Source organism: Pelodiscus sinensis, chromosome 2 (genome assembly GCF_049634645.1).
Source record: "Pelodiscus sinensis isolate JC-2024 chromosome 2, ASM4963464v1, whole genome shotgun sequence".
Lineage (NCBI taxonomy): Eukaryota > Metazoa > Chordata > Testudines > Trionychidae > Pelodiscus > Pelodiscus sinensis.
The window spans coordinates 75,685,201-75,697,723 of NC_134712.1; the positions used below are offsets into that span (position 1 = coordinate 75,685,201).

Genomic DNA, 12,523 nt, shown 5'->3' on the forward strand with positions numbered 1-12,523 from the left:
AAGAGACGCCCTGGCTCCCCGCCTGCTTCCACCGGGCTGCCATGCCCGGCACAGAAACCTCACACAGAGCCGGGACCTCTTCCAGAGGGAGGGGTGGGGGGCCAGAGGTGCGAGGGAAGTGGGGGCCAAGGTGAGGAGGCAATGGGGGAATGGGGACTGGTGTGTGATGGGGTCAGGCTCAGAGATTGTAGGACCTGTGGGCACATGGTAAAGTGTGACCCCTCCCCACAGGCAAGGCTGTGCAAGGAACAGACCCCGGGGGACTGCCCAAAACTCAGCCCATGCCAGGGACACAGACAGAGCGCAAGCCCTGGACTAATACAGGGGGAGAGCAGGCCTGGCTTGCTTTCAGGGAGGACAAGGATGCCCAGGTCAGTCAGTCTGCTCTGAAATCACCCCCTGCTCTAACAAACCTGACCCTCCCACCTCTAGCTGAGGACAGAACATCACCCCTTTAGCATCACATCAGAGAACTGAGGTCAGTGTCAACCAACAGTTCTTCCTGAAACCCACTGAGTGACTGTGCAGTGCTGCTTTTACACAGTGCCACCCCAGAGGTAGCTGCATCTCAGCACTGAGCAGGGGATCCCTGCCTAAACAACTCCACTGCTCCACCCCAGGGACAGCTGCTTCTTCGCACCAGGTGAGAGATCCCTGTATAACCAGCCCTAGTGTCAATGCTGCACAGTCCCTGGCTGTCTCGTAGCCTGTGAAGTGTCCCTGAGTCCTGCCATGGGGGGATGCTGAGAGCCAACATCTCTGGCAAGGTCAACGAATTGGACAGTTATAGGAGTAGGGAGCCTAGTAGCTACTTGCTGGCCAGGGCTTAGCTGAGCTCCCTCCCGATCCCACTGGGGGAATGGAAATGCAGTGACACACTGTCCAGAGGCTTTCCCCGCTGCAAAGGGGCACAAAGCCAGTTAAGCGCCCCCCGCTCATGCTCAGACCCCCCGCACCTCAATCCCCCTCACTCACTCCCCTCCCCCTACCAAGACCCTCACCTACAGTTTGTGCCTATGCTTTCCCTTGCTCCTGCATCCTCCCTCCTGGCCACACACTGCACCCTCCTTTGCTCTTGCTTCCTCCCCTCAGGCCAGATACCTACTCACAGCTTTCTTCTGCACCCTGCCTTGTACCCTCACCCCCTTCTGCACCCCACCTCCCACCCAGATCCTGCATCCTCATCCTTATCCCACTTGAGAGCCTGGGGGGGGGGGTCCACAAAATCTACTAACTCTGGAACCCCAGAAAAGTAAATCTGGCCTACGGGAATCCCTGAACCTCAGTCGTCCCTGTCTCTTCCCATCGCCCCGTGATCAGAGGAGTGAGGTGTCTCAGTTGAGAGCCACATCAGTGAGGGTTGGGGATTTTTTTGGAGGAGTTTTTTTGCTTTTCACTTGTGTGATCCCCAACTGATTTATCTGCGGGTCAGTGGCCCCGATCCAAAAAAAGTTCCCCACCTCTGCCATAAATAAAGAAAACATTGAAACCTTTTGAGTTGGACATAAATTAATATTTTACTTTATTTAAAATGAAGTTTGATAAATTAACGTGAGAAAGTTAAAAAGCTAAATCTGTTTAATAATTTAAATTAAACCATTCTCCTTAGCTGCAGCACTGGCAAAGTGGCTTGGTAAGTTTCCGTGAGCAGCTGGTGGTATGTGGAAAGGTTTGCATTGAGCCAAGTGGTCCATGGACCAGAAAGTTTGAGAACCACTGGTCTAGGCAGCACCCTTTTTCCGCATGATGACAGAATTTATTTGCTTAATGATCGATCATACTGTTTTTCTTAAATAACCACAAGTATGTAAGTCCCTGTACTCTTAGTGACTGAAAGGTGTAGCACTCTTGGTTCATTCTTAAAAATGTTCAAAAGACCAAATAACCAAATTTAAGCAGAAATATCATCTAAAGAAAAAGCAGTACAGCACAAAAAGGAGACAAAAATACCCACCGTTCTTCTGAGAAGCTATTCTTATCCCATAGTATATTTACTTTACATAGAAGTTGTGCTCTGATAATAGGTATTTAAACAGTTACAAAACTCTGTCACTAAAATCCAACCAACCAATTCATAACAGTTCCTTAGTTGGTTGTTTTGTTCTGTACTTTTCTTATATCTCCCTTGGATACTGCATTCTAAACCAGTTGCTAACGAAGGTACCCTTACTAGAACATAGAACAAATGTATCTTGCCTTTGACAAGTTCTCTATTAGTGAATGCCAAAGCTGACTTCAGCTTTGCAATGTGTGAACACCAATGTGAGAAGAGCATAAGATATTCAGTTAACATAACTTCCCAATTGTACACGTTTTGAAATATATATTAGATAGTAATGTGTGAATAATACACAGATATGTGTTTAGACCACGTTAATGTACTATCTAATAAACTGAACACTTATTCAGTCACAACACAGAAAAACATTGTATAATGGTTGCACTTTTTAAAAAATGTTATAAAAGAATTAAAATCTGTGTACTCTGACTGCAGTCGTAGAAGTAACTATCCGTTCACATGGATACCTCAGTTATAGCTACTCCATGCCCAGAAGTATGGTACAACTAAGGGATTATGTTAACAGGTACAATACAACTAAGCTTTATGGGAATTAGTTTAAGAGGATATTACTGAAGAGAAAATGGATCTCTTGTGGCCACTTTTAGTGAAGGTCTATGGAAGGGAAAACCTGACAGCAGCGGTCAGTTGGAGCAAAGGAGTGTGAGACCGCCGGTCAGTATGCCAGGGCATGGAGTTCCCTTTTTGATATGACATTAATTTCATGATGTTCCCTGTTAACTCAATAATAATTGTTTTCCTGTAGATGATAAGCCTGGGCTGTGGCTTCAGAATTTATGTAGCTATCAAGAAGAACCTTCCCATTTTCTAAAATAATACAATTCATTAGAAACTTCCAAAACTCTACTTTGAGCAAGAGTGATGCAGTTTTATTTTAAAACGTAATTTAATGTTATCTTGAGAGGGGGCTATACTAGTTGGCTGACTAGAAACCTAACTCTTGATATAGTTTTGGTAATATTAAAATTAACCTAAACTCTAAATACCCCTAACAAGAAGTAGGTAAACTAGGTTTACCCTGACCTAAGCTACTGTGTGTTCCATCTCCCAAAGGAGGTTCAGTGTAGGATGTTTCCTTTAACTTATTAGTGTAACGTAGTGATATAATCAATATTTGTCAACACTTTAGGTGTCTTAGTTGTTGCACCTATGCCTGTTCCTTAAATGCATTGCATGCATGACACAATGTAATGACCATACTGTCTTCCCTTCCGGAATTGTTTAACTACCTTATTTGTCGCTCGTTAACTTTGAAACATTTAATTTTACAGTAGAATGCATTGACTTCATGTGTTTATTTCATACTGAAATAATGTGGTTTTGAACTCAAGCTGTAGTCTCATTTTAAATATACTTGTAGATTCATAGAGTTAGAAGAGTCTGAAAGTCTTTTCCTCCTACAAGATGCAGGATTTGTTGTGTCTAAACCATCCAATGGATGGCTGCCCAGCCTCTTTTAGAAAATCTCTAATGAAGAAGTTTCCATGAGTTCCAGAGGCATTTTATTCCATTGTCCTACCATTCTTACAGTTAGGAAGTTTTGCCTGAGGTTTAATCTAAATCTGTTATGCTGTAGTATAAACCCTGTCCTGCCTTCTGTGGCAAGTGAGAACAACCTTTCTGCATCTCTTTTTTTTTTTTTTTTATGGCAGCCTTTCAAGTATCTGAAGACTGTCCCTCCTTAGTATCCTCTTTTTCAAACTAAACATACTCAGTTACTTTAGCCTTTGCTCATATGGCTTGTTTTCCATCCCTTTGATCATCTCTTTTGCTCACCTCTGGATCCTTTCCAGTTTCTCTACGTCCTTTCTATCCAGTGAAAATAGGACATAGTACTCTAGCTGAGGCCTAACCTGCACCAAGCAGAGTGGTATTGTCACTCCCATGACTTGCCTGCTATGTCTCTTGCCTGCTATGTCTCTTTTTTTAGCAACAGCATAACACTGCTGATTCATGTTGAGGCTGTGATCCACAAGTCACAGATCATTCTCAGCAGTGCTGCTGCCAAGCTCGTTATCCTTCATTCTGTATTTGTGCATTTGGTTTTTCTTCCCTACATTTATCACCTTACATTTGTCTTTATTTCATTTTGCAGTCTATGGCCCAGTTTTCCATTTATCAAGATCCCCCCTGAATTTTATCGCCATCCTCCCAAAGTGTTTGGAGTCGCTGTGTGTCATCTGCACATTTGATCTCTCTTCCTAAATCCAGGTCATTAATGAAGACGTTAAATAACACCAAACCCAGAACAGTCCCTGTGGAGCCCACCTGAGACCTCCTTCCAGTCTGACATCATTCCATTAATAATTACTCTTCACCTGTGGTTGTCTATTATATATCCCCTTTATGGTAGTTCTGATACTAATGGAGTTGCTGGTGTCCTGTCCTGTAATTAATTCCCTTTGAAGACTTCCAAGAATAAACCAGAGAAGATTGTAACTTCAAAATCAGATTCATTTTTAAATCTCTTTGAAAAGGTGTAGACTATCCCCATGAAAGTGGTTTGATTTGAAGAAGTGTCCCTTTGATTTAAAAAATAGTTAAAAATGGGATGGATTCTGATGGCCTAAGACTTGCAGAAACATTGTTTAAGATAAATCCTGGTGTCTGTTCAGCCCAAGAGCAAGGATGTGTGTTAAGTACCACTGGGGAAAAAGTAAAGGAGATAGAATATTCCTTGTACCTAAGACCTACTTTTAGTACCAGTGATGACAGCCTTGTGTAAGAGATACTTTGCAGCCTTCCTGTTGAAATGTGTATACAAGTCAGCCCTTGGGCATCTAGTCCTGCATGTCCCATCTTTCACTCTCAGTATGCTCATGTTTGTAGAGTTAGACTATCACAGTAAATGTGAAAATGTTCTGTGCACTATTATAAATTAATTACATACAATATTTTGAGGGTTGACCCTTTCTGATTCAGCCCAGATATCTTGCATCTCCAAAATCACTGCTGTGGTTTATCTCCGTTTTTTGTTTTTCTCCTCTACCTTTGTGTGAACCCCATGTAGAAAAAACTGACAATAGGGCCTCCCATTTGGAAATGAAGCAACTGTGGTTTGAGCACTGCACTACTATTTTTGTTATGTAATTGACATTCCGACTTCATACCTACTTCCTTACTCCCCCAAAAAGTATGGGCTTGCAGAGATGCCTGAGACATTCCAACTTCATACGTACGTACTTACTCCCCGAAAAAGTATGGGCTTGCGGAGATCCAGTGCTTTTAGTCTTCTAAATCAACTTTTTTTTTAATCAACTTAGCCATTCCTTGTTTCCCTGTATACCGTTTTCCCCACTGCACTTGAAAGTACAACATACTGGCATAAGAATCATACAGTCATAGAACACTAGAACTGGAAGGGACCTTGAGATGTCACTGAGTCCAGTCCCCTGCCCTTACGACAGGACTCAGTACCATCTAGACCATCACTGGTATACATCTATCTAACCTGCTCTTACATATCTTCAGAGATGGAGATTCTACAACCTCCCAAGGCAACTTATTTCCAGTGTTTAACTACCCTGACAGTTAGGGAGTTTTCCTAATGTCCAACCTAAACCTCTCTTGCTGCAGTTTAAGCCCATTGCTTCTTGTTCTATCCTCAGAGGCCAAGGAGAACAATTTTTCTCCCTCCTCTTTGTGATACCCTTTTAGATACCTGAAGACCACTATAATGTCCCCTCTGTTGTCTCCTTTCCAAACTAAACAAGGCCAATTCTTTCAGTCTTCCTTCATAGGTCATGTTTTCTTAACCTTTAATCATTCTTTTCTAGACCTTTAATGTTCTTCTCTGGATCTTCTCCAATTTTTCCACATCTGACTTGAAATGTGGTGCCCAGAACTGGACACAATACTCCAGTTGAGGCCTAATCAGTACAGAGTAGAGGGGAAGAATGACTTCTTGTGTCATGCATTAACAGGAGTGTTGTAAGCAACCCAGAATCATGTTTGCTTTTTCTGCAACAGCATTATACTGTTGGCTCATATTTAGCTTGTGATCTACTATAACTCCTAGACCCCTTTCTGTAGGACTCCTTCCTAGACAATCACTTCCCATTCTGTATGTGTGAAACTGATTGTTCCTTCCTAAGTGGAGTACTTTGCATTTGTCCTTATTAAACTTCAACCTGTTTGCCTCAGGCCATTTCTCTAGTTTGCCCAGATCATTTTGAATTATGACCCTATGAGAGACTAGTTCCACCCTGAAAGAGACCAAACTTGTAGCTGAGATTCTAATACTCCTGCATGTGTCATCTTCTTTATTCCACATTGGTTAAAGATGAAAAGTAATGTAACTTGGCTTTATAAGTATCCTCCTATCCATTCTAAGTTTAGAATAGTCCTTCACGGAAGAAAACAATGTGTAATGGGAATATAGTATTCTCTTTGCTGTGGAATGAAAATGACCTAATCCTGTGGTTTAATCATAATGCTATTCTATCTAATAATAATTCTGCCTCAAAAAGGCATTGTGATTTATCTAGCTTGTGTTTGTACAGCACATGAAATATGGGCATCACAAGGGGTAGACAAACCCCAGTGAGAGCCACTCACCAGCCCCGTACTGCGCAGGGGCAAGACTGGAACTGCCTATGCTTGAAGCGCCAGTGAATGGGGCTCGCAGCGTGACTGGCTGAAATCTACTCACCATGGGCGAGTAGATTCAGCGATTTGTCAAGCCCTGGGCATCACAGCGTACAGGTAAAGTATTGGGATGAATTTCTGTGTGAAATGGCATATAGCTAGTGCCATGCTTCTTGTCAGCATGGGTTGCTATATAATCTTATTTATGTATTACAGTTTTGATTTAAAGATAAAGTCACCTAACTTTACAGAAGCACAAATTGTGATTGAGAGAAAATGTATATGCTTTGAGACCTTTTAGTCCCTCTTTCAAAGCAATATGGAGGAATTGGAATTTGTCATTGCTGAATTTACATCAGTATTCTTCACTTGAACCTAGTTTTCTTTTTATCCTCCTTGTGGTATTTCTAAAAGAAATGAATGTCTTGTTTCTGCAGAGAGTGAGGTATGTGTTTACCTGCCGATAAGAATGGAATGATCTCTGCCCTGTTTACTAGGAAAAGATCCCAGTGGAATCTACCACATCCTCCACTAATGTGGAAAATATTGCTGTGTTCAGAGAGGTGCTGCATTATATTATGTGCCTCTCTCTCAGAAGAGCTTCTCCCCTGCCTCCATTTTTATATACTCTCCTCCCCCCCCCCCCCCCCCCCCCCCCCCCGCTATTCACAGCCTAATATACACTCTTAGACTGGTGAAGATGATTTGGGACATTTTATATGTTATGGGACAGTTTTTAAACACACTTTCCCTAATAGTACAGTTGCCAGCTCTGATTGCACAAAACCAAATGCCCCTTCCTTGTGGTCCCACCCCTGCCTCATGACTTCTCCAAGGCAGCACCGCCTGCTTCCTTTTCCCTACCCTCATTCGCTTTCATAGGGCTTGGGTAGGGAATTGGGATTTGAGGCTGGAGGTGTGGCCCAGAAATGAGGGGTTCAAGGTGTTGGAGAGGGCTCCATGCTGGGGATGGGGGTTGGTGGTGCAGGGTTCTGGTAGTGCTTACCACAGCTCCGAGGAAATGGCTACCAGATACCTGCAGCCCTGAGCGCAGGAAGGCTCCATGATCGGCTCCTTCTCCAACTGCTGCCTCCACAACTCCCATTGGCCAAGAACTCTGTAACCAGAGCTGTTGGGGGGAGGGGAGCAGTGCCTGTGGGCCCAAGGGCAGCACATGCAACCTCCTGGTACTTAGGGGTTGCAGGGACCTAGCTGTCACTTCCAGGAATCACGTGGCTGCTTTAGCCCTAGCCTCCTGCTATGCTACCATGCCACCAACTGGACTTCACAACAACCCCAACAACAATGCCAACTGGAGCCACTAGGGACCTTTTTCAACCCAGCATTGCAGTTGAAAGCCCTATTTGGTTGTCTACTAGAATGACTGGTTGAAAAGGGACCCTACTCATAACTCTACCTAATAGGACATCCAGATCCCACATGTGAATGTTCAGAACATCACTTAGGTGCATTTATTGTCAATTTAGACAGAAAAGAGCCTGAGTGCCCAAATCTGAGTTTTGGCTGTATTGTTAAGATGTTAATATTCAGAAATTAGGCTCTGTTTTAAAATGTATTTTGATGCAGTTATTGTTATAGTTTTGAAATGTTATAATATACTGAATTATCAATTCTTTCTTAAATACTAGATGGGCTGAAGTGTGTCTGGGGGGGAAAAATAGTTGCTTTAAAAGTAAAACTGTGAACGTATGTAAAAATAGTTGCTTTAAAAGTAAAATATGCCTGCTTGCTTTGAGTTATGAACATGCAAGATTGAGAAGCAACACTTATTTTTGGTTGGTTGGTTTGTTTCTTTGTTTGTTCTAATATGACCAGTATTGTAAGGGTTATTTCTTAACTCTAAATAAATTGTAGTATATGTGACACTAAATGACTTCCAAAAATACATTTATCATCAAATGAGAACTATTCATATCTTAAAAGCAACACAAGCAAGTAAAATTATCTAAATGTAAAAAAGGCATATTGCATATTAATCTCACCTGTTTAGTTCAAATAAAAGATTAACGTGTCACATATTGAACTTCCTGACTCAAGATTTCCTAAAAATGTATGCTTTCCTAAGATATAAGGTCCTTATATACATGAGAAATGTGCTTTATATGCCAAGTACTGCATTGTAGACATAAAAATGTTTACTTGCCTAGAGCATTAAAGTCATCTCTATAGCATTTTCCATAATGAAACTCTCATCCTCCTTTTATGTGGTGTCAAAATTGTATTTGATGTTGTATTTCCTCTGCTTATGGATTTTAGCCTTAAATAGAGATAATAATGTATGTCTGATAAACAACACTGGTCAAATATATTGACCTACTAGTGAATTTGGAATGAAAATGCAACAAGGTAAACTCATACAAAGAACTGATAGGGCTATTTTGCATTCATTGAAATGTGGCCTACTGGATAGTGATATATGCTGGTGGCATGAGAATCAGAATGGTAATTTGACAGACAGTGATCATATGGAAAAGCTTGTTGGTTTTATTGGATTAGTGGATCCATTTTGCAGTGAGCCAGTGTTTGTCTTTCCTATGATGAGCATAGTGAATAAATACTGCAGACACACAAATAGCCATATTTTGTGTGAAATTGACAGATCTGAGAATTACCACCTTATCCAGATCCCACATGTGAATGTTCAGAACATCTCTTAGGTGCATTTATTGTCAATTTAGACAGAGAAGAGCCTGAGTGCCCAAATCTGAGTTTTGGCTGTATTGTTAAGAAGTTAATATTCACAAATTAGGCTCTGTTTTAAAATGTATCTTGATACAGTTATTGTTATAGTTATCCTGATGCCAGAAAATACTGATGAATGTAAATGAAACTGTGTTACACCACTTGTAGTAGGCTTAGTCAACATTGTCTTTACTACACTGTATTTTGACAATATATGATATTATTAAACAAAAAAAATCTATATTAAAAAGAAATTAAGGATTCAAAGTTAGGAAATGCCTGCTCTTGCAAAAGGCATTATGGTAAAGTCTTTAATTACATGATAACAAACTGTTGTTTCCATAGTATCCCTACCTCATTCAACACGCACAACAGATGGTGCTAACTTAATGAGCAGCTATTTGTTGTTTTGTTTTCTGCGCATTGTTTAAGGTGTACTCCCATACTTTATTTACTCCACTCTGTTCAAACCCTGCTCTGAAGTCAGAGATATTAATTTCCTCACGGGCTTTTTTATGTTGCTTGTCACTATGGAGTCAGAGTACTTCACAAATGTTAATGAATTGTTCTTTACCTTCGTAAAATGGAGAACAGAGGCTAGTAGCTCTTAATAGATTTAAAAGACAGAGCCACAGCAAGGTTCGCTCCCAGGGCCAGAAGCTAGCCCTTCTGTGGCTCTGCAGTTCTCCCCCTTATCAACTAATCGATGGAAATTCCATTGACTAGTCAATTCGCTGATTAAATGCTATTTAACATCCCTAGTCCAAAGTATCCACGAATCATGAGTGCCCAATCTGAGATGCCTAGAACCTGAGTTTTCAGTGTGCTTATCATTATATAGCATTTTATGCATTCAAAGCACAGCTCCCATTGACTTCAGTCACAGCTATGAGTGTCCAGCACTTGTGCAATTCAAACCCCAGGGTCTTAAGTTGACACCAAGAAAATGAAAACAAAGTTAGTGACTGCCTGCTCAGCCTTAGGCATGTTCTAAACTCTACCATGGTTTTGTTGAGCATATACAAACTGCAGTTTTTCAAAGGTTTACAATTTGTTCAACTCTAGATGGATGTTCACAGGACAGCAAAAACCGTACTCCCACTCCTCCTCTATGCGTGGGAAGGGTGCTAGTGCTGATGCTGGGCTGTGTAAGGCACCACATCCCTGTTTACAGCTGTGGCAAAGGTGAGAATTAAACCCAGATCTCTTGAGTGCCAGTCTTTCCACCTTTGGCTTGAAGTTTGTGAAGGTATTAAGGGGGAAGACAGCATCATATGCCAGAATGTGGCTCTTTGTAGCTTATTGCTGTTTCAGTAAGGATAAATCATTTTGTGAGGAGTGGGGTATATCAAAGAATAAAAAAATCAGAAAAACTATGTGCAGCCCCAGCCACTCCCAAAAATGCCTTTTGTTCACTGTGCAGCCAGTTCCTTCCCTTTGCGTGTAGTTAACCTGTTTAAAGATAGCTCTCTTTGTCTAGTTAAAGGGAAACAAGAGTTAGATCTACAGTCCTAATTTACCACTAAATCCAGACACAGGGCCACTTCCCAACTTCCTATCAGATGTATCATATAGTGCAAGTGAATGCACAACTACTGGCTTAGGAGGGAGCACTTCAATTAATGTAGCACGGGTTGTCAAAATGTCTCGATAAGAGACTCACTGCTCTCCATAGTGATTTTTGAAATCCATTTCTTTTCACATTGTTAGAGTCCAAGTGTATGTGTGAGGGGGAAAGTTTGAGAGGGAGTATTTATGTCGTTGACTTTTTTTTTTTTTTTTTTTTAAGTATCAAGGAACAGTGAAGCGTTTTGCTCTCATGTCAAAATGGAAAGTTCTTAAAACATTGTAGTTATTGTAGTTAGTGATTAATCTGGAATTATCTGCCAGTGCCAGCTGACTATTGTTAGTAGATTTTTAAGTTGTGTTTTTAAAAAATTATAATTGTATCCAAAGGCTTGTGTTTTATAAATACAAATAATGGCCAAGATTGTCAACAGTGTTTTGAGATTGTTCAATTCAGACACACTGAAGGAACATAATACACAGAGGATGAGTCCTTTGTACTTTCTGTAGTGGGTTCTCATATCCTGAACACCCAAAAATGTAAACACTCAAAATCACTGATAGCTTTTGAAAAACTTGGTCATCATAATGTCCTGTCTTCAAAAATTCTAGCAGAGATTTCATATGGGTTTACCTCCGACCTCCACAAAAAGGTTAAAACCCTTCAACACTATGTGGCTGGGCTGTCATTCAGTCAATGCTCCCAGACACAACAGCTAGGTTTGCCAGTATTGTAGGGGTAATATATTATTATGAATCCTATATACTACAGTAGTGCCTAAGGGCAAACCAAGGGGGGACCCTATTGTGCTAGGTCAGAAGTGGGCAGACTTTGTGCTCTGAGGGCTACATGTGGGTACAGAAATTGTACGAAGGGCAATCAATGTGAATGTTACGGAGATGGGTGTTGAGGACTCTGTAGGGCATAGTGGGGGTGGGGAAGGACTAAAGAGGAGCTGTACCAGGGAAGCAGTGGAGCAGTAAAGGTAAGTCTGGGTAAGGCTTACCTGCTAAGCCTCTGAACAGCTCCACCCACTGACTGCACTGCGTGAAGCACCGGAGCTGGCAGGAAGGCAGGACCTGAAGCTTATGGGGAAGGGAGTCCAAAGGGGAGGGACCAGGGACTAGTGTCCCTGGTGGCCGAATGACAAGCTATCCCTGCTCACTGTGCTGCCCAGGAGTGGGGATGGCTCCTCCCAGCAAGGCTCTTCTGACCCTGCTGCCTGGCAGGAGCTTGGGGACCAAACTGAAGGGTCTGATGGGCCAGATGGGACTCTTAGGCCATAGTTTGCCCCTCTCTGTGCTAGGTGCTATACAAACAGAGCAGTGAATGGTCTCTGCCCCATAGAACTTACAATCTAAATAGACAAGGCAAACACGTTGTAGATGAAAGAATATAACGTGTATTAAAATATAAGCTTATTTAATTGGGGATAAAGTACATGGGAAAGGAAGGGAGATGAGAGGGACAGGGCAGGGAATAAGAGGGTAAGAGGACCAGGTGTTGAAGTGAAGCTTTCATGTAGAAAACACCCATTTGATGGCCTTCCCCTTTAAGCAGAGTTCAGACTATGGAAAAGCATCTAT

At 41.8% G+C, this 12,523-nt stretch overlaps 1 protein-coding gene and 1 long non-coding RNA gene across 14 annotated transcripts in view; one reads left to right on the plus strand and one right to left on the minus strand.

The window, feature by feature from the left end:
• CHST9 (carbohydrate sulfotransferase 9) overlaps positions 1 to 12,523 on the plus strand; it is a 304,138-nt gene that overhangs the window by 283,731 nt on the left and 7,884 nt on the right. Inside the window, exon 1 of one of the 13 annotated variants that reach the window (XM_014575550.3) lies at positions 4,222 to 10,555. The exons of the other annotated variants lie outside the window; for them this stretch is intronic. The gene's annotated coding sequence lies outside the window, so the exon portion shown is untranslated. Of the gene's footprint in view, positions 1 to 4,221; positions 10,556 to 12,523 lie in introns of those variants that run through there. 13 annotated transcript variants of the gene reach the window in all.
• LOC102445906 (uncharacterized) overlaps positions 1 to 12,523 on the minus strand; it is a 298,763-nt gene that overhangs the window by 142,130 nt on the left and 144,110 nt on the right. The gene's annotated exons all lie outside the window — the stretch shown is intronic.